Source organism: Serinus canaria, unplaced genomic scaffold (assembly GCF_022539315.1).
Source record: "Serinus canaria isolate serCan28SL12 unplaced genomic scaffold, serCan2020 HiC_scaffold_150, whole genome shotgun sequence".
In the NCBI taxonomy this organism is placed as follows: domain Eukaryota; kingdom Metazoa; phylum Chordata; class Aves; order Passeriformes; family Fringillidae; genus Serinus; species Serinus canaria.
In genome coordinates, this window is record NW_026108264.1 from 6,155 (window position 1) to 12,977 (window position 6,823).

At 53.1% G+C, this 6,823-nt stretch overlaps 1 pseudogene; it reads right to left on the bottom strand.

The window, feature by feature from the left end:
• Positions 1–3,465: 3,465 nt before the first annotated feature.
• LOC108964675 (olfactory receptor 14A16-like) lies at positions 3,466–4,450 on the bottom strand (annotated as a pseudogene).
• Between the last annotated feature and the right edge of the window lie 2,373 nt (positions 4,451–6,823).

The following is a 6,823-nucleotide window of genomic DNA, read 5'->3' on the forward strand; positions in this document are numbered from 1 at the left end:
AAGCATTTCTCCTCCCTCCTACAACCTTTTCTTTCCCACTCACAAAGCACAGAAACAATTCAGTCAGTTTATCACCTCTAGATCAGTCTTTCTTCAGTTCACTTAGGAAGAGGAATCCCTCTTGTCATTTCAGGGAGACTTCTCCACAAAAAACCAGTTCTCCAGTGCTTTAATTTCCACAAACACCAGCTGCCCAGGACTCTGCAATTGTGAAGTTCCTCCCATCTTTTTTCAGCCCTCCCACAGCTGTGTTTATGGGCTATGTTTACTTATGGGGTATTATTTTGAATATGAGCTGTTCAAGAGCAAAGGTTCTCTTTATCTGTCTCTGAGATCATCATCATCTCTGGGAACAGAGGTCTTCTCCTTCCTTCCTTGGGGGCAAAGGGTCTTCATCACTCTTCTCTCTCTCTCTGTTCAAACGTCTTATGGGATCACAGCTACTTCAACATCTGCTTGCTTTAGCATAAATGCCTTTGCTCATATCTACAATTGGAACACTTCTATCCCCCCATAATTTCAAAGAGATACATGGGAAAAAAAGAGTCTGATGTATCAATTATATTTTCTCCATAGCCTTACAAGAGGATTTCAGCCCAGGACTGAGGCATCTCCTCAACCCTCTCATCTGGGAGTTGACTATTTCTTACTGACCTTCATGTCACTATGTTGTTCTCATGTTGTTCTCTACATGTCTTCACTCTGTCCTTTTCTCTCACCCAAGGGAGGACTGAAGGTCTGTAAGCCTTATCTATGCACTGAAAGACTTAATCTCTTTCCTGGGGCCTGCAGATGTTCATGTGATCCTTCCAAGCAGTGGCCAAAGTAATCAGGGTGATGGATTTTTCAGGCTGCCCTGGGGCTGTGTCAGGATCAGCTGCAGGCCGGTCTCTGGCCCCTGCTGTGCTCAGTTCCAGGCACGGGGCCACTCTCTGTGTGGGCTACAAGGCAGCCTCTGGCCTCAGCCACATGATCTCATGCAGTGGCCACACTGAGGGGGGAAACAGCTGAGATCTCAGCTGGAACATGCCATGGGCTGATGGCCTCTCCTCCCCCCTGCCTGGCAGCTGCTGGTGCCCAGCCCTGCTTGGACAGGACTTGGCAGGGTGCCCGAGAAGGGGCCCAGCCCCATGGCAAGTTCCACCTGGCCGTGCCCAGCTGAGATGGCAGCCAGGCTGGTCATGTTACCTGTTCCCAGGCTGGAAGAAAGAGAGCTTTTCCCGGGCTGTCTTCATTTTTAACATGTGTGTTCATAGAGGCGTGTTCAGCTTTCTAGTGTTTTTACAAGGTGTCATTCTTCAAAAGCAGTCACTGATTGGTGCTGTTAAGCACAGAGGAAGCTCTCAGCAGCTCTTCTCAGAATAATCGTTTCTGTGGGTGGCTTCTTCCCTCCTCACCAAATGTCAGTTAAAACAAAACCAGCTCATAAGGAAACAATTGTGACACTCTGGTGCCCCATGGAACCAAGGGTCCTTCGTGACACTGCAGGATCTTGTGTAAGCAGGGGTCCATTGTGACACTGCGCCACCAGGGAATCCATTGGGGCACTCTGGGGCCTCATGGAACCAAGGGACCACTGAGACACTGTGTGACCTTGTGGAACCATGGAGGCCATTGTGACACTGCAGGACCTCATTTAATGAAGGGACCATTGTGACACTGCAGGGCCCCATGGGACCAAGGGGCCAGTGTTTCTCTGCAGGGACTCATGGAATGAAGAAAACATGTTTGACATGGTGGTGGCCCTGGGGACCAAGAGGCCATTGTCACACTCTGGAACCATGGAGACCATTGCTGCACTGTGAGACCTCAGGGAACCAAGGATCCATTGTGACACCATGGGACCCAAGGATCCAAGGGACTTGGTGACATCAATGGGTGCCCTAGAACAAAGGGGCCATTGTGAAGCTGTAGTTGGCTCCAAGTGTTGTTCTGCTGGAGGGTAGGAGGGCTCTGAAAAGGAACCTGGACAGGCTGGATCCAGGGCCCAAATCCAACAAGGTGAAGTTTACAAGACCAAGTGCCAGGTCCTGCACTTTGGCCACAACAACCCCTGCAGGGCTAAAGGCTGGGGACAGAGTGGCTGGACAGTGGCCAGGCAGAAAGGGACCTGGGGGCACTGATGGACAGCAGGCTGGACATGAGCCAGCAGTGTGCCCAGGTGGGCAAGAAGGCCAATGGCTCCTGGCCAGGATCAGGAATGGTGTGGCCAGCAGGAGCAGGGCAGTGATTCTTCCCCTGTGCTCAACACTGGTGAGGGCACACCCTGAGTGCTGTGTCCAGTTCTGGGCCCCCAATTTAGGAAGGACACAGAGGGGGTGGAGCATGTCCAGAGAAGGGCAACAAGGCTGGGGAGGGGTCTGGAACACAAGTCCTGCGAGGAGTGGCTGAGGGAGCAGGGGTTGTTGATCCAGGAGAAGAGGAGGCTCAGGGAGACAAGGCGGTGTCAGGGCACAGGTTAGACTTGCTCATCTCCAAGGTCTTTTCCAGCCTTGCTGATTCTGTGATTCTCTGCAAGCACCCTTGGAGCAGTTGCAGGATGAGCCCCGGGCCTCCTCTTCAGAAGCTCCAGCAGCCCAGGTCCCTCAGCTTCTCTTCCCAGCCCCAGAGCCCATCCTGTCAGTCCTGCAGAGCCTCTGCAGCTCCTCCTCACTGCCCAGAACAGGGAGCCCCAGAGGCAGACACAGCAGCCCAGATGTGCCCCCCTGGCCTGTGGTGCCTCTGGCAAGGGAGCAGCAGGAGGCCCTGCAGGAGCCTGCAGACAATTCCTGCAGCACTTGTCATGCCAGGACAGAAAGCAAAGGTGAAGTGAAGGAAATGCTTGGAGCAGTTTGGGGGTGGCTGCCAGGCAGCCCTGGCTCTGAGCAACAGCGTCTGCAGTGGGACAGGAAACTCCCAGCTCATGGGAACAAACTTTCTGGCTGACTGCAGAGGCCAGGACAAACCTGAGTGGTTTCTCTGGTGTCCTCAGCCCTTCCTGGCCCCAGGGGCTGATGGCATTTGTGCTCCCTCAGGTTCATGTCCCCACACCAACAGCATGGGGGTGCTCCCACCTGCTCTGTGCAATGCAAACAGGGGCTGCTGAGCCAGTGCTGCCGTGTCTGTGCCTGCAAGGATGGGGCACCTGTGTGAGCTGGGGGAGAGGCCAGGGCTGCAGAGGGGGGATGTTGTTGGCAGCTCCATGAGGTCGCTCTGGGACGCTGCCCTGGGCTGTCCAGCGCACTGGGGATGGATCAGCCCCTGCTCTGCTGCTCCTTCAGGTCTCCCCCAGGGCCCTTGCAGAGTCCCAACCATGCTGTTTGCCCTCAAACACTGGGAGCACAGCTCCTCATCAACAGAGTCTTGGGCCACTGCAAATTTTGAGAGAAACAAAATGAAAAATGATACAAACCATCCTACTTCTTTGTGGACAATATTAAAAAAAATAAAACAAAGCAAAACAACCTCCAAAATACAACCAACAAGATGTATCAAACATGACTTTTATTACAAGCGATTTGCAGAAACTGGCCAGCAGTTTAATGTTTCTGGAATCGTCCAGTCATCAGTGTCCATACTGCAGCCTTAAGCTCCTGGTTCCTGAGGCTGTAGATGAGGGGGTTCAGGGCTGGAGGCACCACCGAGTACAGAAGTGAAACTGCCAGATCCAGGGATGGGGAGGAGATAGAGGGGGGCTTTAGGTGAGCAAGCATGATAGTGCTGAGGAACAGGGAGACCACAGCCAGGTGAGTGAGGCAGGTGGAAAAGGCTTTGTGCCGTCCCTGCTCAGAGGGGATCCTCAGCACAGCCCTGAAGATCTGCACATAGGAGAAAACAACGAACACAAAACACCAAAAGCTAAACAGGCACAAACAGCAAGGAGCCAAACTTCCCTGTGTCTTGAGTGTGAGCAGGAGAGCCGGAGGATGTGTGGGATTTCACAGAAGAACAGGCCCAGGGCATTGCCATGACACAGGGGCAGGGAAAATGTATTGGCTGTGTGCAGCAGGGCATTGAGAAAGGCACTGGCCCAGGCAGCTGCTGCCATGTGGGCACAAGCTCTGCTGCCCAGGAGGGTCCCGTAGTGCAGGGGTTTGCAGATGGACACGTAGCGGTCGTAGCACATGATGGTCAGGAGGGAAACTTCTGCTGAAATAAAAAATGCAAACAGAAATACCTGTGCAGCACATCCTGAGTAGGAGATGGTCCTGGTGTCCCAGAAGGAATTGTGCATGGCTTTGGGGACAGTGGTGCAGATGGAGCCCAGGTCAGTGAGGGCCAGGTTGAGCAGGAAGAAGAACATGGGCGTGTGCAGGTGGTGGCCGCAGGCTACGGCGCTGATGATGAGGCCGTTGCCCAGGAGGGCAGCCAGGGAGATGCCCAGCAAGAGGCAGAAGTGCAGGAGCTGCAGCTGCCGTGTGTCTGCCAGTGCCAGCAGGAGGAAGTGGCTGATCGAGCTGCTGTTGGACATTTGCTATCTCTGGCCATGGGGAGCTGTTCATGTAGAAAAGTCAGTGACAGGTTAGGAGAAACTTTCATACAGCAAAATCAAAGCCTTTTCTCACAGGCCTTCTCCTGTAACACTCTGACACCCTTTTGATTTCTACGAGATTTTCCTTTAGCTCCAAGTGGGGAGCCCTGGTTGGTGCTGGCTGAGTGGGACTTAAGCCTCAGGCCTTTTATAATTCAGCCTTGCCATGCAGACATTGGAGGGGGAACAGGTACCTGTCCTAACATTTCTTATTGAAACCCTCGTAACACAGAAGGCCCTGTCAGCATCTGCACTCCCACTGGCAGAGAATAGGAATGGTGAAGTCTCTTTAAATGTACTAGTGTTATTTACAGCTTTTCTTCATCTCCCCCACTGTCTACTTTTGGCTGTCAGAAAATCTCAGCATTTCTGCTGCCCTCAGGGAGAACAGAGGGAGTTCTCTGAAGCAAGGTGATGAGTGGAGAGTGAGGGGAAGAGGTCTGTCACCCTGTCCTGGTCCAGGATTCTCTGGGCATTCACCTTTCCAAGAGATAGGATGATCACCTTCCCAAGTTTCCTTTAAAAACCATCCCATCACTGCTGAGAGCAGATGGATCCCCCACAGTCCACAAAATGTCCATCCCCTTCTCAAGGTCTCAGCCCCACATTTGTACCCAGCATTTCAGCAACCCAACAGCATTTTCTCATCACAGACCTTCTGTGTCTCACCCTGGGGCTTTCAGATGACACAGAGATGCTACAGGTCAGGTTTGTATCCTGGAGGGAAGCTCCAAGCTTGGACTGAAATCTCAGGGAGATTTCCAGGTATCCTAATGATGGCATTGGATTAAGGGAGATGCAGCTCCTTCCCTGGCTGCACTGACAGCACTGCCCAGAGCCAGGCACTGGGGACAGCATCACCCTGAGCCAGCTGTGCCCCCTCCAGAGCCCCCAGTGCTGGGCAGCTGCTCCCAGCCCTGTGCTCTGCAGAGGGAACTGGGCCCGGGGCTGCAGAGCTGCCCCATGGCTCTGCTGCAGCTCTGCCTGCACAGGAGGGGCTGCACGCCTTGGAGCCCGGCCCTGAGGGCAGAGGCTTGGCTGGGGGCACAGGAGGGAGGGGCTGCACTGGAGGGGATCCTGTGGAGATCTCTAAGCTCTCCCTGCCACAGCATTTCTGGGGTTTGTTTTCTCTCATTCCCCGATCTTCTCTCTGCTGCCTGGAGATTTTCCTCCTGCAGGTGTTTCCCTGTGCCTGAGCTCTCCCTGCCAGCACTCACAGACCCCAAATTTCTGTGCACTCTCTTTGGCCTGACAGGACCCTGCCTGTTTGCAGGGCACTGGCTGGGGGCAGGTTCTGCTTGCAGACGGGAGAAGGGACAGGTCAGACTGAGCCTGATGGGTCCTGCAAAGGGGATACTGGTGCTTTCCATGGGCAGAAGAGTGGCTGGAAGCACTTCAGGAAACCAGGAAACTCCTTAGTCTTACAGAGTACCCAAAGCTACAATCCAGGTCTCTCAGATACTTGTCAAAATTAGTAAATATATAATATTTTATTATTTCCGTTGCACAGGAGAAGGAAGTTGGAAACAATCTCAGAATTTTTCCTTGTCTTTCTAAAAATCATCACCTTTAAAATATTCTGGAAATGATCTAAAGCTCTCGGCTTCTCCTCATCTACACCAGAGATACTCTGAGTTGTACTTACAGAACCTGTTGTCAGTGGGATGTTCCAGCTTTAGGAGATCACTGCAGGAGCTGCAGCTGCCTTGTCCTGCAGCCGCCTTGTCCTGCAGCCAGAGGTTCCTGTGCCAAGGGCTAGCAGTGATTCTCCCCCAGTCACTTCTCAGCATCTTCCCAGCCCTGACTGAAGCTCTCTGTGCTGTGCCCAGGATGGCTGCAGGGAGTGCCCCAGCCCTGCTGGGCTGGGAGAGGAGCTGCTCCTCAGGAGAAATGTCTTTTTGAAGCTTCTCTTGGTTTGCCATGAGCTGCCTCTGTGCCAGGAGCCTGGGCGAGCTCAGCAGCACAAACACAGCACAAGGACTTTAATGAGCCTCTCAGGGATTTGGTGTTGTTTACATCAGACTCAGTCCCTGAGAGAGTGTTCAAAAAACTTCTCCAGAACTCAAAGTTAAATTTAATCTCCAAAGTTTCTTGAAGTTTTAATGTGTCCTACTGAGGAACACGACTGAGAAAGTGTCCCCAGGTTCCAGGTAGAGCAGAACACTGGAGGCAGTGATGACAGCTGAGCACAAACAAGGCCAAGGTGTCTCTGGTGCTGAGCAAAGCTGGATGTGTTTCAGGAATGCAAAGGGCCAAGGCCTGAGCCCCAGCCCCTGGCCAGGCAGATCCTGTCCCTCCCTCCTTGCTCAGGGC